Source organism: Argiope bruennichi, chromosome 6 (assembly GCF_947563725.1).
Source record: "Argiope bruennichi chromosome 6, qqArgBrue1.1, whole genome shotgun sequence".
Lineage (NCBI taxonomy): Eukaryota > Metazoa > Arthropoda > Arachnida > Araneae > Araneidae > Argiope > Argiope bruennichi.
The window spans coordinates 71132641-71158558 of record NC_079156.1 but is presented as its reverse complement, the minus strand read 5'-3'; the positions used below and the strand labels follow the sequence as shown (position 1 = coordinate 71158558).

At 27.4% G+C, this 25918-nt stretch overlaps 1 protein-coding gene across 1 annotated transcript in view; it reads left to right on the top strand.

Annotated features, from left to right (window-relative positions):
- The first annotated feature begins 5422 nt into the window (after positions 1–5422).
- The window catches only part of LOC129971494 (protein quick-to-court-like), a 113040-nt gene continuing 92544 nt past the window's right edge, over positions 5423–25918 (top strand). The window contains exon 1 of the mRNA XM_056085319.1: positions 5423–5443. The gene's annotated coding sequence lies outside the window, so the exon portion shown is untranslated. The remainder of the gene's footprint in view (positions 5444–25918) is intronic.

Here is a 25918-nt window from a genome sequence, read left to right as displayed (position 1 = left end):
TTTCAGGGAATTGGATAGTTAAATGATATAGAGGACAATCACGCACGGCAACTGCAGGAAGTGTTGATTATCGGATTGCTGCTCAATGCTCTGGAGAACTCTTAGATTGAATCGAGTATCTTCTTCGGAGCTTTTGATGTTTTCGTATTGAAAATAGGAAAGTAATATATATAATTTTATGCACATTTAGCATTGATAAAACTGAAATTGAGGCATTTTATGTGCAAGAACCAATAATAAAACTGACATCCATTTACCTCACAAGTGTAAAAGAGAAAAAAAAATTTACTTAGGTGATTTTATAATGAGATTTTGATTGGGATTTCTTTGTCACGTATCGATTTATGCAATTGGAATCTTAGGCACCTTTAAAAGAATGTTGTAAGCATTAGAGAATTGTATTCCTTCACTCGAAGTGTGAGAAAATACTGAGATCATCAGTTTGCTAGACCAAGTGTAGAATTAATTAAATAAAAAGTGGGAATTGGATCAGGAAATAAGAGAATATTCTAGAATGAAGTTAATATGTGCTAATTTAAGATAACAACAGAAATTTTAAAAAAAATGAAAATCGAAAATAAATTGATATGCAGAAAAAAAGTGACTAAAGCATATGAAGGAAAGGGTAGAAAATATATAAAACGCAAGCGAAATGAATTAAGATATTGAACATGAAAAATACATTTTTGGCCAGTATTTAAGGGTTCAAATAATAATAATACTCTTTCTTCATTTTTCAGCTAGTTTTGTTAAAAAGTTGTTCAAGTAGTTGCTTTTTTTTAATTTTCTTTCTATTTTATACCTTTTCATTTTGATCGTTATTTCGTTATTTTCGCACATCCATCCAAAAGTCTTGGACCTCACGCGCCAAAGTTTCGTAAGTTGAACACCGTAAATATCGGTATTTTGCCATCACGGAGAAGGCGAATATATACTTTATACTCTTACTTTTCTTTTGAGATATACATTTTCTTTTAATTTTGTCATTTTTTACCACCAGCAAGTTTCTGTTTTTGATTTACATTAGTTTATTGTGCATTTTTCTTTTTTAAAAATTCATCTTTTCACATCGGTCTATAATGGCATTTAAAGCAGGTAATCTCCATTGAAAAGTCGATTTTTTTTTTGTGTGAAATTATGATTTTTTTTTAAATTTAATATTCTTAATGTTTGAATGTATTTAATATTCTTAATGTTCTTTATAAAACCGCTAGAATTTTGTTCCTAAATATATTTTTTTTGGGAAATTACACTGATTTCTATATTTCCATTCAAATACGTTTTAATGTTATTTTACATGTTTAGATGATGTTTTCTCAAATTGTAATCTTTGATAGAATTTTCTTGCGAAAAATGTAATAAATAAAAATCTAATGCATATTTTTTGCTCAAATTTAGTATAATGATTTTTTAATATGTTCTGCACTTCCTGAACTGTAGAATAAGTAATCTATTTTTTAGAATTTTTTTTTTAGTGATTTTAGTGCTTCATAATCTGAAAAACTCCAGATCCGGGAATCCAGCAAAAAGGAGGCCATATAGTAATAAATATATATGATAAAATATATGAAATAAATTATAAATCAAGTATAGGAAATTTTGAAATCATTGTAATTTAAGTGGTTAAGATGAATTTAAAAATATGTAGAAATGTTCGAAGTACAATAAATGTAATAATACGTATATAGCAAATATTTGCGAATAATAATGAAACTGCAAAAAATGAAATAATTTTGGCAATATGAAAGCGAATAAATAAAAATCAGTAAACATTGCAATAAGAAGGAAAAAGAAGGAGACAAAAACCAGAAAATCTATTTACAGCATCGAACATTAGGCGAAATAAAAACGTGTTCCAAAATACAAAATTGATAAAACTAAATATTAAAGAGCGGGTAAAAAAATAAAATGGAGTTATAAAATTATTTATATACATTTATAAATAAACCACATAGTGAACAATGAAAGAAAAACTACCGGCTATAATACAAATAATATTTAATAATCATAAAAAAATAAAGAATAATACTAAACATTTTAGAGCTCGATGTTTTATTTATAAAATATCAATGCAGAAACGAATGTAATCAAAATGTATTTTTCTGATATACAAATCTTCTCATAAATTCAAAAAGAAATATTTCACAATATAAATGCATAACTAATTAAATAAATAAAAAATTCGACTATAAAAATTTCTATAAATATATTCTACAATACAGAATAATCAACCATTTAATCAATGGACCTTTTTATTTTTAAAAGAAAAGGCTGATTCCTAGAGTTCATAATATATTTGGAAATTTCACAAAGCTTTCTGATCCGATGTAATATTTACTTGTTCTGTAGAAACTATTATACAAAAATTTTTTTATTGTGTAAGCCATTTTTTATAAATCAGATCGGATCAAAAGCAAATTCATGTTGATTTATGTCTTTCTCTGGCTTTCGTTTGGATCATTTGTGGTTTCAGCGGCCACTACTCAATCACGCAATAATTGGAAATATTGTATGTGAGAAATCTGAAGTGAGAAAAAAAAAAAAAAAAAAAAACCCAACCAACTTCCTAAAAGAATTCATCTCAAGTAAATTATCCTAATAATACGACTCATTTAACTTCACATTACTTTAATATTACTTTGAAAATAATCAAGCTTCAAAAATTAGGAAAAGCAAAACTCTAAATAAAAATCGTTTGCACAACAAAAGAATTTTCCTAAAAATTTCGTATAAAATTGTTTTAACAAAAAAATTTTATACTAAATGTTTGCTTCAAAAAAAAAAAAAAACGTTCAAGATGAAAAGCTGTTTATCTCATAAGATTTCTTTTTTTTATCCGAAGCAATTTATTTATTGCAATTCACCTATCATTGCATCGCATCATTGATTTACTTGGACTCAAAATAAATATGACGCAGTTCTTTGGTTGATGATGTAGATTTCTTGTGATGAAATGTTTGTACTATGGATTTGAGGCTATTCTATTGTTTATTTCGAAGTTAATGATCTAATATTTTTTAGAATCTTGATCATTATTTCCATTCTAAAAAAAATTAAAATTTACATTTACAAAACGGATTAAATCTTATTAATTTTTTGGTTCTTTCGTTTCATTCTAGTATCAATTTTTTTTACTTCTTTTTCCTGATAAAAATAATCGATTTTTAAATGATGCAAATGTGAAAAAAATAGGGTAGTTCTGTTTAAAATAGAGCTGCATAGTTTATTATCTTCGATATACATTCTTAAAGATATTCCTAAAATGAAGACAGTACCATGTGAAATTCAATTAAAAAATATGGAACTGAAGTAAGTTTTCTTAAAAATTTTAAGTTCCACACATTAATGTTAAGGGAATCTTTGTAAATAATTGGAAACGTCTAAAATATTAAAAATATAATATTATGGAAGATTCGGAAAAATATTGTTTTTAAAATGTTCCTAAAATCCCATCAATAAATGCCAATAATCTTAATTGCTTCCTCGGTTTCCATTATTAAAAAAAATATATCAATATGTATTAATATATTTTTTGCTAAATAAATCGTAATAAAAATATGATGAAAACCAAATAATTGAAAATGCAAGAAATCTGCTTCTTCAATGTCATATAATTTTTTATTTGTTCAATATTGGTTTCTGATGCAAAATTTTAAAATCTGTTTTCATATATTGAGTAATATCTGATTGAAGCATGAAAGTAGCATGAAACTTATGAATAAAAACTTATTCACTATTATCACTGTTTTCATAGATAAATTTCGAAATAAAAAGAAATAAAGAGATCTCAATTTCCTGTACAAAATAATATAGCCTGAATTTTTAGGCTATTTTTCAAATTTACTTTTATTTATAAAGTAGTGTTAATATTACACATAAAAAAAATACCTTTAAAATCATCGCACTGGGCATATATATAAATAAAGTTACTAAAGCAATGAAAATTATTGACGTAAAATACACTTAAAATATTTTTAAAAATCCATTTAACTTAAAGAAAAAATATAAGGACATAAACAACTGTTATCACTAAAAAAGTTTTTTTTTTGTTTTTTTTTTAATTTAATATAGAGTAAATATGGTTTTTGAAATACGATTCTTAGTTAATGAGGAAAAACGCTAGTATTTCAATTAATTTTTAATTGATAATTTAATTAAAATAAATATTCTTCTTTAGAGAGTCCCTATTACTCAAAAAGTAATGCTGATTCATGCTATTTTATGCCTAATTTTTAGCTCTAGCTTTGCTCTGCTTTGTAGAGAGTTTTGTAGATTTTGGCATATCGAAATTTGTCATTCTAAAATCTCTCCCCTCCCTCTTTCTCTTTTCTATATTTAAAATTATAATATGACTAATTTAAGAAAAGTTGACTTTAGCTGATTTCAAAAGCTTTCCTATTTTTCACCCCTTAAAATAACATTTCCATGAGCTAAAACATTTATAATAATTGCAATTATTTCAAAAACTTATACAATCTTAAAAAAATGCTAAATGAACAAATTCTGAGTTGCAACATTTTGATTTTATTTATGATTAGTGCAAAAAAATACTAATAAGTAAATTGAAACAATTATCAAATTAACCACGAAAAACCAAATAAGTATAAAATAACTTATAATTAAGTCTATTAAAAAATTTAAAATTTAAAAATAATTTTAATAAATTTAATTTAAAAAATAATTTAACATTTTTAATGTACAGTAATTTAAAAAAAAACTTTCGTAATGATTTCTTAAAGTTTTTGGTACACTTCTACGTTTTTGAAAAGGACATATAGATGGCAGCACGTAAAATATACACAGATTTTTGCTTGGTCTCGAGTTTTCCATAATTTCTAATGAAAATTGAATAAACAATAAAAATGACATATTTATGAGAGTAGCACCGTTAAAAAAATAAGTTAATGAAGAATCCTTTTAATAACCTTAAAAGAAAGTCATACGAAGAAATAATATTTTATTAGAATTACTAAACAGAAAATGTAAAATAAATTTCACTTCTAATGAAAAATAAAGTTGCTAGTTATTCTTATCTCTCTAAGTATGATGACGAACTCTAAATTTTTAAAATAATAAAAATATTTTAAAAAATATTATCTGCTTTTATATTTTAGCAATGCACAACTCGTCGAAAAATTCAAATTTATTAAGTATTATTTCAAATCTACAGTTAATTTAACCCTCAAATGAAAGAAAAATTTTAAATACAAAATATATTTACACAAATTTAAAAAAAGTAGGATCATCCATTTAGCAAAAATAATTTTGAAATATGTTTATCGATGAAAAATTGTTTTTATTCTGAACACTAGATGGCAGTTGAATGTGAAAGGGAAAGTTAAATTTCCCCCTTGCGTTGGTCACTTTCGGTTTAAATTTTCCTAAGTTGTTTGGAAACCACTTGCAGACCGCAGACTGTAAACGGTCACCATAAGTATAGAAGGTAAGTGCGTTTTATTGATAGTTAAATGACATTTTCATTTGTATGAGGTATGATAAGCAAAACAGGTATATTTATATCTGAATAATTAATTCAGTGGGTCATTTTAAATTCATTCAAACGGAAAACATAATGTTTTGAGTTTTAAAATAAATTTATAAAAAGTAAATTTATAAAAAATTATTAAAGTAAATTTATAAAAAAATTCTTTGTGCGACTTTTTAAAATTATGGAATAAAAATCGAAATATGGATAGCAAAATAAAATGTTTGTTTGCTACATAATGAAATGTATAATGCTGCTCTACAATATAACATTAAATGTTCTTGTTACATTTTATATAAATATTCCTAAAAGGAATATTCATTGTTTTCAAAAACAATGAATTTTTTTAAAAATATAAATTTTTCTTAACTGTACATTAACGTTTAAATTCATTTAATTAGGGAAGATTACTTCACTTCTTCAATAATTAATTTACTTCATCAATTTATTTGAACCCTAATAAATTTAAATTTGTTTTCTTAAGTAGTTTTTGATTAATGCTTTTTTGCTCTAATGAATTTCATATTTTTATATTTTATGATTTTTAATCAGTTATTTGACATAATATTTTAATAAATAATAATAAGGCAATAATTTTATTGAAAATTAGCTTTTTTTAAGCATTATTTTCCTTTACGCTTTTGGGACTTAGCAGATTAATGACGATTTCTGTAATGCAAACTAATTTCTAATTTTCTTATGCATTATTAATTTCTTTGAGTAGCAATTATATCAGATTATTTGTTTTGAATATTTTTGCCCTTGATTTATTGATCATAAAACTTGTGTCTTAAAAAAAAGACTGGAAATCAATTTTTGAAATTGTATTGTTACATTTTTAATTAAATAATCCCATAATTTTTATTCTGATTGATATAAATCAATACCGAACTATATGTAATTACCTATTCGGAATTAAAACAACTCCAATCCATATTGTAATAGCTAATTTTAAAACTAAATTGCAGGCTTAGATATTTTTTCTGCATTTTTTTTGCTCAAACATTTTATTCTCAAAGTATGCATCTTTCTGTTAGGATTGTTTTGCATAACTGTGTTCGATGGAATCAATTCGTGCTGCTGCATATTTTATACGCCGTGTCAATTTAATTTTGATATCCCATCTCATCGGGGGGGGGGGAGGATAACACAGTTGATGTTAAAAGACATCAGTTTGATAACCATAAAAACAGAATAAACATCATAAACAATTTCTGACGTGATTATAATATCAAATGTATTCATTCTGTTTAATTTTTATTAACATACTTTTTAGAAGCAAATAATAATAATTAATAAATTATGACGTGCTTAGATCTTGTAATTCCAATGGGCCATATTTTGTTAGTTTAGAGAAATAAGTAAATAACTAAAATAACAGCAAAATGTTATTAAATAAGAAAAAGACATTGTAATTTAATCTGTTTCTAGCCATGCAAACGATTTTCCCCCCTTAAAAACAGTGGAATATTGCAATAGAACGTTAGAAATGCGTGTTTACTTTTAACATAGAACGTATATTATAGATTATACATTCAATTAAAATAAAATGGAAAAATTTGGTTGAAATCCTAGATGTGATTATTTGACCAAAACTTAACTGATGTTAATCTATTGCGCAACAGACTATTTATAAGAACGATTTTTTATTTCTATTTTTGATATGATAATGTTAATAGGCTGACATACTATTTGTGAATTACGTCATACGATATGTATGACGAAAAACATCTTTTAAAACGTTTTAAAGAGCAGACCACTGGACCAAAAGATTCCAGATTTAATAAGTCCTCGGTAAGAAAAATATTCGTACATTTTATTAAAAATTAATCGAAATTTTAAAGTGTTTCTTCAATAACTTCGGAGCACATTGTTGCTCAGATCTATTTTGCATTACTTTAAGATTTAAAAAATAAACTATTGAACGTGATTTGAGTTTTATTCCTTTACACTATTTTCTTTAATTTTAATAGAATTTTGTTTTCCTAATTCTTTAATTTTAATAAAATTGAAAATCTTTTTAATTTTTTAAAAATTTTTTAAGTATGTTTTACAATAACACTTCATTTTTTTAATTACTGGATTTATACTCAGGCAAAGATAGTGTTCTTAATAGCATCTTTCGCGTACGAGTTATTGCTGATATGTAATAAAAATATATGATTCATGAGCATAAAAATTTATCAAGCTGCGAAATTTTGAACCAGAGGTGTGTTTCTCCTTCAATTTTATTTTATATTATACGGAAATAACTACAGTTCAAAATTAGTGAATTAATTTTGTTTGCTTTGCTATCAAATCATCCATGCTGCTTTATAATAAAAACAAAATAAAAGTATATAAATCAAGCGTGAAAATTTTGAACCTGAGATGCGTATCTCCTTTAATTTGATTTTGAATTATACGAAAATAACTATAGTTCAAAATTAGTGAATTAATTCTTGATTGCATTGAATCAGTTCACTAATTTTACGCTTTCCGCTGGAATATTTTAACTCTTTGTGCATGTTCCAAAAAATATTCGCCTTTTTGATTGCTAGTCTACTTTAAATTCCCACGATAGCATGTCCGAAAATTTCCTACCATTACACAACAAATTTAAATTATCCTTACAATCAAATGCAATTCATTCCACGTTTCTCGTAATTAAAAAACAGAAAACGATAGTAATCTTCTGCTCGGACAAATTACACCTAACAGCTGCTGTGAGAAATCCCAGACATCACAATAACAGAGATTAAAGAAAGAGCCAACATTTCTGTTCTATTATTTTTTTCCAGGAGCAATCTCATATCTATTCTTATCTTTCTGATTGTTTCGTTCTGGGTGGGTCGTCTCTTCACCGATGGATTAGATTGAATCGGAATACATGCTTTATTCCATTTAAAATCCCATTTAGATTGGTGGTTGCACATTTGAATATGAGTTCCAGATTCAAATTTAATTATTAATTTCCGCACAAAGTTTCCTTTGTGTTTTTTGAGATATGGGATAAAAGTAAAAAAGAAGGTGGAGGAATGGTAAGTTGGAAATGTTTTATTAAGATTCTGCAAAGTGAAAGACCTTTTTGTAAAGTGAGCTCGTAAAAGATTGTTTGTATGACCCTCAGTACAAATGGGTTAGATGGAAAACCAGAAATAACCTACAAATATAATATTGTACCTGATTTTTATGTCACGATTTCTTCCTGCGTGAGAAAAGTGTTAACTCAGTTATGGCTAAACCAGAATGGCTCTAACGAAGATGATATTTGATATATTTTTGCTGCAAGAACAATAGTAAAGTAGGTGAAGGTAAAAAGTAAGTTTTTTTTTAGACAGTCATTGTGAAGGATTTATATATTCTTTCCGTTAGTGATACAAAAATGTTAAATGAGCTCTCATAGTTTAAATAATATTATTTAATAAGTTAAAAATTAGCCTATATCAGTTTCTCTCTAACAATCAGTTGAGACATCAGTTGTGAATATATCTTATAGATTAAATAGACATTGGTAAAACATTTCTGTTTAGGTAAGCAAAATGACTGGAAATAAGTCAAACGAAATAGTTTAAGAATGGTTTTAAGATTGGATGACAATCCAGAAATAAGCCTAAAACTAGTTCATAGACAAAATAATCACCTGGTCCCAATGTTACAAGAATTGGAAGACCGTCCGACTTCAAGAGAAACTTAACTTTTAAATTATAAATGAAAGGGAATGCACTACAAGCTAAATCTTAGATTTTTATCATATCGTGATTCACGAACTTGGTTCATATTTACATTAGTTATTTATGAATACTATACTATACTAGCTTTTTTATATTGTAATTTTTTTCTTCGTGACAAACATGTTTACTGAATTATAGCTGATCAAGAAAGGCTGATATAGATATAATAAATATTTGAAAAATATATCGATCATAATAAAAATTATAATAGATAAAAACAGATAGTAAAATATTTCAGAAGTTTGGAATTATTAGAAATGATGTATATATGATTTTTTTTTATAAAAATTTTTTAAAGGGAAAAAATATTAAATAGGAACTTCTAGTTGTTGCGGTTACATAACTCTACTACCTTCTCTTTTGATACAACAGATGGCGTTATCTTATTAACATCAAAGTATATTTCCATGATCCTTCTTAAGGGTCATTATTAGATTGCATTCTAAGTGAGTGTCGTGTACTTTCATGTTCATGTTTGTTTTGTCTTGTGAAGTGGGGAACTTAGAAAATAATTAAAGCACTGTTTCTGAAACTGTCTCTTATTTTCATCTACCTCATAGTCTCGTCATTCTATATAGTTTAAATAATATTACATAATTTGTAATTTTATAATGTAATTCTTTATTTATTCCTTCAAGAATCAGACGTGATTCCGTTTATAAACATTTTTCTGTGCACAAGTCAAATAGTTCGTTAAATATAATCATTTATGAAATAATATTTAATTATAAAATATTCCTTAAATATATATTCTTTAATTTAATATGAATCTGTTAATTATATCGTAAATTATTTGTAAATTATAAATATACGTTATAATTTACAAATAATTTACGATATATATCCATACTTATAATTAAGCTCACTGTGTGTGTCTGTAGGCGCTCTACAGGCCAGACCTTTCGACCTACAGTTACCAAATTTGGCACATGTATACTTTGGCGGCCGGAAATGTGCACCTCGGAGCGATTTTTTTAAAATTTATAATTATAATTTTAATTAATTACAAATTAAGCGAAATTTAGCTTAATTGTAAATATGTATACCTTTAGTAAAAGACATACATCTGCTAACAATAATAGATATACATCTGCTTAATTATAAATGAAATAAATAATTGTATTTTATGTAAATTGAGTCAGTAAATGCTGATGAATTAAGAATTTTAAATTTTTACATATATCCTCTGCCCTGTGAATCATTTCTAATAAAATATTCTTGAGATGCTAATATCTTAAATAAAAAGAGTTGTACCCTCAATCAATCACTAAAGCTGACTGATTTATGAAAATTTCAACATCACTATTCTATAATAACGGGTGATTATAGATTACTTCATCGGCCGTCTCAAAGAAGCCAATCATCTGCCAGGGTTTCTCAAGAGTGATTATGATTACGTTGATTATGAATACGTTGATTGTTCTAAAATTGTAAAATTCAAAACTTAATAAATCGGTCAGATTTGATCGCAGAAGATAGAAACGCTTATTTATTTATTTAAGAGTTGGAGAGTCAAGAATATTTTGCAGAATATGATTTCTTAGGCCCGAAGGACTATCTAAAATTTAAACTTCATAATTTTAAACCGAAATATATTTATAAACCGAAAGAAATAAAATATTACTATCGACATCATTTAAATCCTTTGGAAAATAAGACTAAAAGTTGAATTTTACAATGAATTCGTGAAATTTTTGTTGAATTATTCTTTGGAATTTTACAAACTACAAAAATTATTCCGTAGTGCGCTTAAAATTTCAGTGCCGGATACATATAATTAATTATACATTATAAATATAAATCCTTTCTTGTTCCTTAAATGATTGGACATAAGTAAGTGCAATGAAATATTTTAAGGTTGGATGCTAAACCAAAAATAGTCCACTAACACAATACTATACCTGATTTTTATGTCACGATTTTCTTCCTGCGTGAGAAACGTTTTAATTGAGTTATAGCTGATCTAGACGGATTGTAACAAAGATGATAAATATGCGAAATATTTCTGTCGCAAGAACAATGGTAGAAGAAAGTAAGTAGGTGAAAGTAAAAAGTAAGGTATTTCGAGTTTGAGATTGTGATTGAGAAGGATATATGATTTTTTTTTTCATGTAGACTTTGATGACAGAGAAAACTAAACATGTACTTACAGATAAAATAAATAGCGTTTTTATACTTTTATTAGCTTTATTACATCATTTTGTCACGGATAGACTCGCGGATTTGTTTTTTATCATTATAATTAATTTTTTTAATACTTGCTTTTACAAATTTATCCTGAAACTTGGTTGTATATTATATTTTTAATCTGTTTATTTACTCTATAACGTTTCATTACGCCTTAAATCGAAAGGACTGAAAATTACTTTTCGAGTTTACTTACATAAAGATTTTTATTTTAGGAACTGTCACGATCATTTCTTTTATTTAATTAAATATCGTTAAATGAAATACTTTCAAAAGCTGAAAGTAGTAGAATTGAATTAGAAATGGATATGCAAATATCTTGTTGCTAATGTTTGCCGTTTCAGAGGTGCTTCTGCGACAGAGAGTTAAGCCAGTTTATTTCATATTTTATTACTTTTTGTTATATAAAAAAAATTATGTAAATATTGCGTTTTATTCGCTTTGTGATTGGTAGATGCCGAATCACCTGATCCATGGCATTTGAGGTTTGTTTTGCCAGTATCGTTTGAAAAATGTAAGGAAAATTTATATTACGTCGTAGCAAGTATTTATATTGCATCTGACGTTGAAATGGTGCGAAAAAGGAAAAGTAAAGCTTCAATTAACTGAGAATGTGTTTAAAACAATATCATCTGTTAGTTCTACTTTTAGACATACCGTTTGTAATAACATTAACTTTTTAGAGTTGTTGAATAGTTTATTTCATTTCTAGTAGTTACCTCATTTTTGTGTTTATTTTTTAATCTAATTTTTCTCCTATTCATGCAGTTTAAAAAGTTAACAATACAGACGATCTCACTTCCCATTTTTCAAATTCTTTTCAGACCGGATTTCCAGACATAAACTATTGGTACACCTCTTATATTCAAATCGTATTTCTTCACAATAGATTACAAATACAGATGTCTGTACAAAATGTATCCCACACCCAGTCTATGTTGTAACTATGCACAAGTTAGCAATATTTCAAAACTTTAAAGTCAATTTTGCACATAAAAACATCACATAAGTATCCTTTCATCGGAGAAAACTCCCATTTAACTATGATTCCAAAACTACAATCCACAACAAGAATTTACAAAAAGAAAGATGTTAAAACTGGAAAAGAAGAACTTAAAAAAAAAAGAAAATTAAAGTGTGCATGTTTTACAAAAGCGAAGGATCATAGTCTATTCATTGTTTGGTGGACAATTGCGGTGTAAGGTCTTGCAATTAGGTAACTAATGTATAACGCTCGACTGAAGTACTCAAGCTGTGACCAAACGTTTCATACACTGCTAGTATTGTGCAACGACGAAACCGTGACGATTACTTTTCTTATTGAAACAGCAAGTTCACCTTTCACTCAGCAGCCTATTCTTTTGACCATAGTGGCAAGCACTAGACTGGAACAGTAACCATAAGTTTTTGTTGGCAGTGAATACGGTGAGCTTTCATTCAGTTCTTCAGAATACGTGGAGCATAATTTAGATATTTAAAAAAAATGGCAAGCTCATTTATTTAATTTAAACATCATTCTTATGAATCAGAAACATCAAATTTTGATACATTAGGGACCTTTTATAAGAATATTTATGACTTGAAACTTTGTTTTATCATGTCTGATATAAAAAAAAGTTATAAGTAATGAATAATATTTATTTACATGAAAATAAATATTAGTTTACTTTATGGAATATCATAATGAAATGTAATAAAGTAATACAACTATGAGTCATCCATTAAACAATATTTAATATTAATTATAATATTTATTTTAGTTTCTAGAAAGTTTAGTGGAATTAAAAAATAAAAACATGTTTATTCTAATAACTCTCAAATCTAGAATAGAAATCGTTTGGTGGAATTAAGAATAAAAATCGTCTGGATAAAGATTTATTTGATTATTTTCCGTTGCAATTATTTGCAAATCATGTAAGACGTCATTTAAAAAAAAAAAATATGTATCGTTTATCTCGCACTTTCATTTTAATGAAAATAAATTTTACCTTTTCTCCATTATTTATCATATTTTTGCATACATGCTATAAAAAGATTGAACGAGTTTATGTTAAAAAATTTCAAAATAAAATAAGTTGTCGTTTATTCTATTTTGAATTTTATATTCAAGAAGATGTTAATTTTTGTTATTTTTGGATATACATCGATGATATTAACAATATTGATATCGTCAAACATATAATATTTGGATATTATATGTCGTATTTTAATTTTTGCACTTTTTTCTTAATTATAGGATTAATAATGCAGTGTTATTCTTACATAGTTACACAGTTGCAGAGCATGAAGTATTTTTCAAATTTTTATGAACTTTTTGGCAGCCTGAGAAATTTACACCACAATTAAATTCAGATTAATACTTTTGTGTAAAGGTATTTATTAAATTCTTGTATCTATTTCTTGTATCTATTAAAGCAAAATTATCTGCGACAACAATGAAAATGAAATCGAGAGATAACTTACTTTGTTAAATAAGCCATATTTATTATTTTTACTCAAACACGAGTATTGAAAGATTATGGCGAACAATCATATCGCAATTTTGAAGAACAGAGACGCCTTTTTTGCCTCGTGTATCAGAAATACTTCCAAGATATCCGAAAAGACATGCAACTTAAATATTTAATTTATGCATTTCGTTGCATTTTGACAAGTTCAGTTTCATGTAAAATTAAATTCAATTTTAGGCGCGATAAGAACGTAAGGAGTATTTGCAAGTTAAATTTCGGAAGAAGTAATATTTCTAAAAACGTAGTAATTTATTCAAATTTTGAATTTACTTTTATTAATAACTGAATTTATCTTTAATTAATAAAATTTAAAATACAGATTAATTTTTCTATAAATATATTATTACATAACTATAAACATTTAACTACATATATAAATTATAAATACGTTTAAAAGTAATATCATTCTATAAATACATAGAAAAATAAATACGAGCAACTTATTTCGTAAAGCTGTTTGAAGTAATAAATAATAATAGAAATATTTATTTATTCATGCAATACTGTTGTTTACAATATATATTAACAGAAAAAATATTTTAAACTATTATATATCACAATGGTCATTTCTGTCAGAATTTCCTTGAGATAAAATTATATTCAAAATTTCCTTTCTTTTTTCCGTTGTTTTTTTTAACCTTTTACTTCAATATACTTATTTCTTTTTTCATATGAAGTATCTTTAAAAAAAAGAAATTATGAGCAAAGGATTATTACTTAAATAAATAAAATCATTTCGAATTAAAATTCTTTAATATTTCTTGAGCAAATATATTATTTTATTTCGTAAAATATATTATTCTTACGCATATATTGCTTAATTTTCAATAAAGTCTTTTTGTATGTATATTTAAAAATCATTTTTAATTGTAATCATTTTACGCTTAATTTCAGTTACAATAATTTTAATTTTTCTCACTGCTTTAATTTAAAAGGCCGAATCTCTCAATGCTGTAATTTAAAAGAAAAGAAAAATACATGGATTGCTTTCTTTGAAATTTTTTTTTATGATTGGTTAAAGTTTAGATTTTCTTAATTTTGAATTTTTTATATTTCTCTTACTCTGTATCTTTTTAAGATTTGCAACAAATATATTATGTATAACAGTTTGCTGCATAAATGTTTTATTCGATAATCATGTGTTGGCCAGCACACAGCATCATATTGCAAGCTTTGCTTAGTGGAGAATATATTTTGTAAGCCTTGGATTAAAAGTAATTGCAATAATTTGCAAAAAAACAAAAACAAACCCTAATTATTTAAAATTACATTTTAGAAGAAATAAAAAGCATTGTTATTTAAAAACAAACCAATGCTAATTTTCTTTCATGTTAAATAAAAAGTAAAATTCTAAATAAAGTGTTAATAAAAAGTAAAATTCTAAATAAAGTGTTAATAAAAAGTAAAATTTTAAATAAAGTGTTAATAAAAAAGTAAAATTCTAAATTACACGGTCGTCGGTGATGGCTCGTAAGCTCAACAATCAGCAGTGCTACAAAAAATATTTAACAAACGATTGCAATTTTTTAAAAAAAAGCTATTATACCAATATGTAGATTGAATTTGTAATTTCAGAACCACATATAAAATTTATTACATTTCAGACATAATGATATTAATTACTTGTTGTTTTTCTAAAAGAAAAGCATTTGAATGTTGATTTGATAGTTGAACAGATAAAAATATTAGAGCCTTCTCACCCCTCTCACACTTCCAGCTTCTCTCAATTAGATCGATAATTCCAGAATGTCCAAAAATGCAACCTCGTCCAAAAATGAATATTATGAATGTTAAAATGAATATTAAATAAGATGCAATAATTGATGTGCAACATTCGTCGCTTTTTCATGAAATAGATGATAATAAATGATCCTTCACTAAATTTTTCATTTAAGTAACATTTTAGGCCCAAGAATAGTATTTTAGAAGAGTAATTTCTAACAAAAAAAAATGAATATTCAGTAAGTTCTATCGAGGCAACAAGAATCGAAGCCGAAATTCACAAATAGGCAATGAAAAAAAAAAAAAAAAATGAGAATGAAGGCGAATTTTGATGGTGAAAAAAGAGAGAGATAAATGATTTCGATCCAAACCCATTCTGTTCCTTTCTGCAGTTGTTGTTCCTCTGAACTCAACGGGAGAGAGGGTTGCGTTAATCTTTAAATCAAGCATTCATTTGTGTGTGCAGTGGGCTTTCATGGATTGCTGGACAGATAGTCCCAACCTACGTTTCTTTTAATGGTTGATTTACTTTCTATCTTATTTACTGAGTTTTTTATTGCTTCTTTCCATTTTCGTTAATTATGAAACTCTCTGTGGGAAATAAAGGAAATTTAATAAAATACAAGAAAAAAGATTTTGAAATTATTTCAGGAGGTGCTGCAATTCTGCAGCCCTAATGGACGAGCCACCACTGATGGACGTTTTCATATGTGCGAGAATTTAAGCAATGAATCAAAAATGGTGCATTGCACTTTAACATCTGACATACGCATTGAAAGATTTAATAATACTTTGGGAAATTCACCATTTTGTAATATGTATTTCACTAATATTATTAGTTATAATGCAATTACTTTTTAAAAAAACAAAATTTACCCAAACTAAAGCCCGATGACTTGAAACAAGTCGAGGTAAACCACTGATTTATTCCACCCTACAGCTAAGTTCTTAGTTAGAATATCATTAGCCAACTAATTGAATTAACTTATTCAGAATTGAAAAATTATATAGTAAGTTAAAAAATAGAATCTTCAATCAAATTGTGTCACGTTTTCTTTTTTTTCAGAGTTTAAGTCGAAGTATGAATGGATTCATTTCATTGTTTTTAAAGGATTATAAGTCTTTTTTGAATAATGTCACATATCCATATGACACTTAGATAACTGAACTTCTTACATGTCTGCTTATTATTATTTTGCTGGTCCATTGTAATCTATGGGATTTTCATTTATTGTCATTGATTGGTGGTCCTTATTCCTCCTCCATTGTAAGCTGCAATATATTCTTCGTTATCCGGGCTTCGTCATATCTCATCCATGCTCGAGATCTGTTTCCATCTTCATCAGTTCATGCTCTACGAACCAATCTGCTGACGCCATCTTCCTAGGGAAGTCGATCTCTTGAAGTAACTCCAACTGAATAGGACGTCTACTAATAGATTTGACTTTTGCCGGTTGTGTGCTAATTGTCAAAATAGATATTTATTAGCATAATTGTTAACCCCTTGGTGAGAATAATATGCATCTACACAATCTCCGGATAAGTGCGTAAGCATATAAAATGTCCACAAAAATCGACGATTTCTATTCATGTATGACCAAAGTATGATATTTGTTCATTATTCCGGCAAAAATGTAATGAGTCATAGAATTTTTATCAAAAATTGCCACTTTTTTATGTTAATATCGGATATCACCGAAAGATGGCGCTAGCATTTCAAAGTTGTGATTCATTAAGAAAATATTGGGAATTACATCGTAATCTTTTGCAAATATTCGCTTTCCTTAGTAATGATACATTACCAAGGGTATAACATGACATCAACAAAAACTATCTTCATTAATGCTTATGGAAATGATTTCTACATAATAATTCATTGTATGATTCATAAAATAATTCATACATACTGATTCAAACAACAATTCATACATAATGATTCACTGTATGATTCATACAATAATTCATACATAATTATTTATTCAAAGTTATAGGAGGTTGCTACATATCCGCATGTAATATTTTGTCAGTGTCATCATATCCTTTAAGAAGCACTATAGGAATAAAACACATGAATTAAGATCTAGCAATTAAAGAGACCGATTCAGATTCTTATTGATAATGTACGAGGAGTTCAATCCGATGATGAGGTTATCAAAATTATCGATCATTTTCTTCCAGGAAACTAAAAACCAGAATAATTTAATGAAGCTTTCCACCTTCTTTTATAAGTTTTTGCTGATAAATGCAAAACATCGTGGTTTGTCACAAATTCAGCATAGATTTGGATTAATTGAATCCGGTATAATAATAGCCCCAATGATGCCTTTGCCGGTTACAGCTTCTCATACAATAATTTTGTAAGCATAAAATCAAGATCATGTGATTTCCAACAGTTTATTAAACAATAACTAAGTGCCAGTTATTTTTGAAATTTCGTTCTATTACCAAAAAGCGTACTAACAAAAATTTTCAAATTTATTTATCGATCCCAAAATTTAAATGCCATAATTTGTTTTCCATCCCATTTTAAAATCAGCTGGTTCATTTCTTTATAAGATGTAATGATAACTTATCTACATATAAGTAAAAATTACAAGAACTATAATCGTTTGCATGAAATATATATCGATGTAGGCAATTACAAACAATCCGCCATAGCCCAGATTTGAGTCACACATTACTTCACACTTACTAAACGCATTAGCTTCTTGATAATCATTCCTAGCGACTCCGTGACTGTCACACGCCAAATTACCGGTGACTACAAACGTGATGTTTAAGGAAATGTACCGTAGCACTTAATCCTACGCATTCTTCTGCCTTTTGTTTTACGTCACACAAGAAAAATTTAGGTTATTATGTTGAATGCACCAATGGATCCAAAATCGCCTGGGATGTATCGGTAATGACTTAAAATATTTTGGTCATTAGGACCGCTCATCAGTGGCGGTTTGTCAGCTCGGAAATGAGTAGTGCTGCAAAAAATTTGAGGAACAGAATTCAAGTAATATGCAATAAGCTGGAAATAGTTTTATCTTATCTCTAAATAGCTCAAAAATTTTGAATTGTAATCATGTATTTAAGAAAATTACTGATGTATCTTTTTCATGGATGTTTTCTAACAAAATAAATATTTATTTGTTATATTGGAATTTATATTATTTCTGGGAAATATGAAAGTAGAAAAATCTGAAATCATAATTAGCGAACAAAAGAAAACAGAAAAATCAAACTAATTAATTAAATAAAATTTTTTTAAAAATAAATAAAAAGGATAATGAATTTAGATTTACGTATGAGGTGGAAACTGGACGATGCCAAACTTGAGTTGCAAAACTCCTTGCCGAAACATCGCTAATTTCAATGGGAGAAAAACAGCCTTTCTTCTATTGTTCGTTTGCTTTTTTTTTAATGTTTCTTGGCCATGCGCAATAAACAAATTTTCATGTTAGCGAGGGCTAATTGCATTGCAGCCTCAGTTTGAGTATTTCGCATATGCTGATTTATTTTCTACATTCTTCCTTTCTAATTTCTATAATGTTTATTTTTTGTATCGAGTTCTTCAAACATCCAATGAGAAAAAATTAATTTAATACAAAAAGCAAGATTTTAAAATTGCATATGGGTATAAAATGGAGTTCTGTAACCCTATTGGACGAGCCGCCAATAGTACTCATAACAATATAACGATTCTTTTATTTTTAAATGGCAAGCTTGAATATTTGAATACTTCCTACATACTGATTAATTTTCTACATTTTTTCATATCCAGTCCATCAAACGTCCAATGCGAAAAAATAATTAAATTCAAAACGCAAGATTTTAAATTATACATTTGTATACTGGAGTTTTTTAACTCTAATGGATAAGCTATCAATAATGCTCATGATAATATAACGATTCTTTTACATTTAAATGGCAAAAACTTTTATGGCAGACATCGGCGAAATATACATTAACTTTATCAAAGATAAAATAAACTTCTACAGATGAACATTTAATATTCATTACAGCGATATTCAAAAGTATTTATGATTTCTTACTATTTGAAGTTGTAATACCAAGGTGGTTTATTAATGAAAATGAATCAGTGTCGGCTATATTCTGTGAGGCGCTTACTTAGATAATCTCAAATATTTAATAATCCTGAAGAAGAATCTTTGTCGTATTTTAGACTTAAGTTCTAAATTGTTGTTCCTAAGTTCCAGATTGTTTAATACTGTCTTCCGTAATGATATGGATTTTCATAATAATTAAAAATATTAAGGAGAAAAGTTATTTATTAATTTCTACCAATCCTAAATTGTTTTAGATATGAATCCAATCACACATATACCAATATAAAATCAAGTTCTACGATGAATATAATTTCATGCCACTGCTGCTGGGCTATTATAGACTAACTTTTCAGTAAAGGATTTTGGTTTTTTTTTTATCTAATAAATGTCTTCCTTTACTGGTTACAGGAAATTCAAAAGATTATTATTATGTGGATAGTTTCAGAGTCATATCCAACCGGTCTGAATTAATTATAAATATATAAGTATTTTTTTTAATTGAGTTATGTTTAATATTATATAATAAAACTGATTTTATTGACAGCTTCAATAAAAACATTGTATCCGTCTAATTGATAATAAAAAAAGCCATTACCTATACTGACCTTTCTGTTTACTGGTGTGAGTAATAGTGTTTGACCTTCAATTTTAAAGCTTTCGTTTTGCGTAAGCCATGACGCGTTGTTAGCATTCTAATTTAAACAAAGTGAGCAATTCCAAGAAAGCAGTAAAGCTATAAGGCTTCCCCGAAACATGTTCATTATTTCTGAAACTACGCAATGGCCTGCAAAGTTTAAGAAACCAAGCTGGAACTTTTTTTTTACTTTGATTTATTTGAACTAAAATAAAAAAAAGGAAAATTGATGAATATTTCGTTATTCTTTAACAATCTTACCAATTATGTTAAAAAAATTATTTCTGAATTTACTAATATGGTCTGATTCCATTAACCTCCAATGGCAACAGATCAAATTTTATCTTTCCATAAAAAATTAACATGATTGCTTACATTGTTTGTGTCAATTATTTAATATAAATAAAAAATGGGAATATATATATATATATTCCACATCTGCTCCAAAACAAATAAACAGAATTAATTGTAAACTTATTATTTAAGACAAGAGAAAGAAAATTGTCAATTCTTTAAAATTAATTAAGCAACCAATTAATTAGAAATTAAGTCGAATTTTGTAGCTTTTTTGCATTGACTTCCCAGCAAATTAATTCGCAAGAAATATTTTTTACCGCCTTAAAATACATTTTTTTTGTTTTATCTTTTTTAACGAAACCGATTTTATCTCCTAGCAATATTTCCTTCTACTTTTTTAGTTTTTCATATTTCTATAAATATTTGAATAGGTGCAGACGATTATAAAAGAAATAAATTTATAAATGCTCCGTTTCTAAGCAACAGTGAGAATTAGGACTGATCTTTTATTTTTTATTTTTGTTTTATTTTTTTAATAATTTTGGAAATGTTCTGCTTTGGTGTTAAAAAGAATGCTAACGATTAGTTATTAAATAAATTTGGGAAGTATTAGTAAATAAATTTGGGAACGATAGAAAGATTTTATAATATTTTATCTATACTTATATAAAGCTCAATGTGTGTATGTGTTGGCGCTCTACAGGCCAGACCGTTTCACCTACAGCTACCAAATTTGGTACTTGTATACCTTGGAGGTCAGGAATGTGCACCTGGGGTCCCTTTTTTTGAATTTTTAATTAGAATTTTGATTATTAATTAAAAATTAACTTTCCCGCCAAAAAAATCTTTTTATTTTCCCCACCGCCAAATGAGTAAGGCTTCAGTTTTTTCCCCCATGCTAATTAGGCTAGGCTTAATATTTTTCGGCCGATTATTTCAAACGATTCTATTTATATTCTTAAAGTTTGATACATTTAAAATGAAACATTGCTAATTAATCGATCTTTCAGATTCATTCTGAAGTACTTTTTAATTAAAATAAAACAGAATAAAGGAAATTAAAAATTCACGCATTTACGTTACCGTAACTGGCATTGAAAATTCACGAATACGCATTGTGTTCTGATTGTCGACAACTATTTTTAACGGATGCGGACTTGATTTAAATTATTTTTTGGTTAATTCTATGCTTTTGTAATTAAACTGTATTTATGTTAGTTTAAGTACATCATTTTTTAAGTAATTTTTTTAACCTGTTTTCGACCGATTATTTTAAACGATTCTGTTGATTTTCTTAGTGTTTGATGCATTTAAAATTAAACATTGTTATTAATCGATCTGATCATGATGAATCTGAAAAAATTTTGTTGACAAATTCTTGAGATATTACATAAATTAAGAAATATATTCTTTAGTACCCATAAGGTTTAAATGCCTAGTGACACTGTTTTCAGTAATCATATTATAAAAAAATGCTTTGTATCAGTGAAAAATATTATTATATTAATTGCAGATTAATCCTTTTCACTTTAATTTAAAGCATAAATTCAACGGGAGCTAACAGAAAATTAAAGAGTTACATATTACGTTATGACTGAAGGCCTTTTTAATATTATGAGTGAATTATATGACTATCAAAATTTGAAGTTCTAAAATATTTTGATGAAGAAGCTATTAAGGTTGAAATTACATAAAATATTTAATTATTAAAATTTTAACGAGCATTAAGATTGGCTAACCGACTGGTCTCGAAAGGCGGCTAGTAGAGAATATGCGAGAAAGTTTAGGGGTGACAACTCCCGTTGTTTTTTTGCTGTTGTTCTCAAATATTTATCATAAACCAGAGGAGAATTCTCTCTTAGAATTTCTCATAAATTTTTGCAATGTGATGGGTTCAACTAAACAATTATTTTGAAATATAACATCTTCTTTTCTGCTAAATTGATTCAAAATTTGATACTGATAGGCAATTATAATGTGTTTAAGTTACGGTGATTATATGCTGATGTGCAATCTACTTGATTATGGATTGGGTCCGATATCTGATAGCATCTGCGACTCAGGTAATAAAATTCATGCCAAATTTTATTTATGCAGCTCCTTGTGTTTTTGTTTTATCGTGTCTATACGTATGCAAATAGATAATCTTCAATTTATGAATTTCGCCTACATTTTAATTGAAAATTCCAGTTTTGAAGTAAAAGTCGAATTTTGATCTACTAACTCATTGCGCTTTTGAGTCGAGTTATCGATCCATAGATGAAGGTCATTCCAAAAGCGATTTTTTTTTCAGATTCAGATAGATGTAAAAATGTATAACTGCATCAAAATTTCAACGTGAATTTTTTTTTTATGTTTACAACGTTTTCCCTCGTTATATTTTGATATCAAAGAAAAAAATGCGCTTTTATTCTTGTGAACTGCTATACTAATTTATAATTCTTGTTTCATTTAATAGAGTATTGTGAACTAACAGGGCGTCTAGGTATCACGCCCAAATCTAACCACTCCTTGTTTCTTGATCATTCTTTCTTTTTCTGATTCTTTCAAAAATTACATCGATTGTTCAAATATTTTTTCTAATGGACTAATTCATTCAAAAACCTATCAACATCTCGAAATCATTATTTTTCTAATTAATTCTTTTTCTCAAAACAAATGAATTCCTTTTTCTCCTTAAAAAAAGGCATTTAAAAAGAAGTGTTTAATGCCTAGAATTCTAACAAAATAAACTTCTCGTTCCTTGTTAATTAAGATAACTAACGTATTTTATAATTTTAAACAAGCAATTCTTGTATATTGTTTGGATTAACGGATTTTAAAACCCTCCGTGCTAAACAAAAACATTAATGCAATTAATACTAAATTTTGTATGAATGAGGCAATTTCCACATCAGAGAGTAGAGTTGATCTTTCACTAAATGGCGAAGTGTCCGAAACTAGCTGGTACGAGGATATTTATCATAAACAATTATTCAAAATAATGTTATTATGTGTCATTCCACTTATTACATTACTCAATTTTATCTGCTCTGTAAATAATCTCACAACAACTTGAGAAAAAAAAATAATCGTCCGCTAACATGGAAAACATTGCTACTGCCAATAATTCCAACAAAATTATCCACTTATGGATGAAGTAATGGCATTTCAGTCATCTTTGGGAAAGTCGATTATGATTGGACAATTCTTTGTTGTAAACAAGATTAGCCCAGAGGGGCAGAAGCTGAACATTTCTGGTGCTGTAAAAAGCAATGATTCGCAGCGAAATATCTTTTGTAAGTCACGGATTATGAAACAAACATTGTGATTTTATGCAAGCATGCGTGCCATGTTTTACTGGTTTTAAATCAAATAGTTTCTTTGACTAATCCTTTTAAGTGTAGTCAACATTTTAAATATGTATTAATAAAAAATGAATGATTTTTTTTTCTTATTTCAAAATTGCACGCCGTCTCTTCACTTAATCGTTCAGTGATCCATGCAATCAAAATCGTTTTATTTTGTAGTACTACTTTTAATCTGTAGATGTCGTTGGATGTTAAGATAAGCAAATCTATGACTTCTTTCATTATTACAATAATTGTATGACGTATTTAATCTTTCATTCAATCTAAGCAGATAAAATTTTATTTGCAATTATTCAGATTACAATACAAAATAAACTGTAATCTGGATGGGGAAAAAAGCAAACATAAAACCGAATAAACTTGCATTTATATTTGAAAGAAAACATAAATTTCTTGAGAAAAGTACTTGGCAATCGCTAGGTACAGGAAGCGAGCTAGTCAAGAACCCTTATTAGGTTTATTTAATTTTGATCCAAAAAGGATATAATCCTTATATTAGACATTGGCAGTTTGACTTATAGTTTTGGTTATGAAAGAGCTGATACTGGATAATAGATTAAAGCTTCCTGACCCCATTGAGTGGAATTACAACTTCTAATGCTAGAGTGATCCTACTTCATACGGGATGACGAAAGAATATATTAAAAGGTAGATTCCTTTACATCTAAGTTATTATCTGGCAACATAAATTGTTGATGTTAGAATCAGTCAAAATCCCTTTTCACTCCCTAACTTCTAAGATATTGCAGTTATCAAATTACGTTAAGTACAAAAGTTGTTCGACTTAATGATGCGCTAATTTGGCTAATTGGGTTGATTTTTCTATCTTCAATACTAAGAAAGTTACAGTGAAATGAAAATTTCAACCCCTCATCATTTCCACCCCCTTTGAGCGAGATGGGACATTTACAAACACGTCTGAGATTTTAACATTTGTGACAACATATTCCGAGCCATTTAAAATCCAAACAAAATTATTGTAATTATCCTGCTCATAAGATAACGTGGGCAACGTTTTGGAACCATTATATAGGGACCATGATCGGTGAAGAACTGAAGATATTTTCCCGAAGTCTTAACAAGATAACATGGGCAACACGTTATATAGGAATCATGATCAGTGAAGAACTGAAGATATTTTCTCGAAGTTTTGTCGTGAGAACCATTGCAATAGTTAGTCTTCCTATAGACGTCTGCTTAAAATATTTATTAGGGCGAACACAGTTTCAGAACATATTTGCATTACAACATTTTCATCTTACAAAGTGGTTGCCCGTTTTACTACATTTACTACAATAACAACGTCTACAGGCACAGCATTATACACAGCTAAAGACACATAGAAAATATAAGCATATATGCTCAGCCAACATTCAGTAGATCTACATATCAGCTGAGATTATCGTCTTGACAAAATCATACGATTCTGATTAAATAGCTGTGAATTTCGATGTCAAGTGAAGTGACTAGTTCAAAGCATTAACCCAAAATCTGTGGAAAGAATGCTTCGAATCTTATAGACACAATATGAATTTCAAAATGAATGCAAGTTATTTCATAACGTAAATGCCTAACAAGTAATAATTGGTGACTAGTATGGCAAGATCAGATAATCATGATATATATTCTCTATATTTGACTGCAAGCCTTTTCTGAAGTCATCAAATGCTGTGCTAAAAGATCGATTTTCTCTTTGAAATGTTTATTTTAATTATACTAACATCTTTAAAATGACACAGACTATTATTGCCATGATATCCGCGTGCCGAAATCTTAGCAATAAAAATGGCAGTTGATTATTGTGAGGAGCTGGAGGTCTGGCATAGATTATCTATATTATCAGACACTATATCAGCTCTTCAGGCAATACAATCCACGAACACCAAAAATAAAGGAATCTGGAAAATTAGAGAAAACTTGAGAAAGGCTAAAGAGAACAAATAGGCCAGATGAAACTGGATT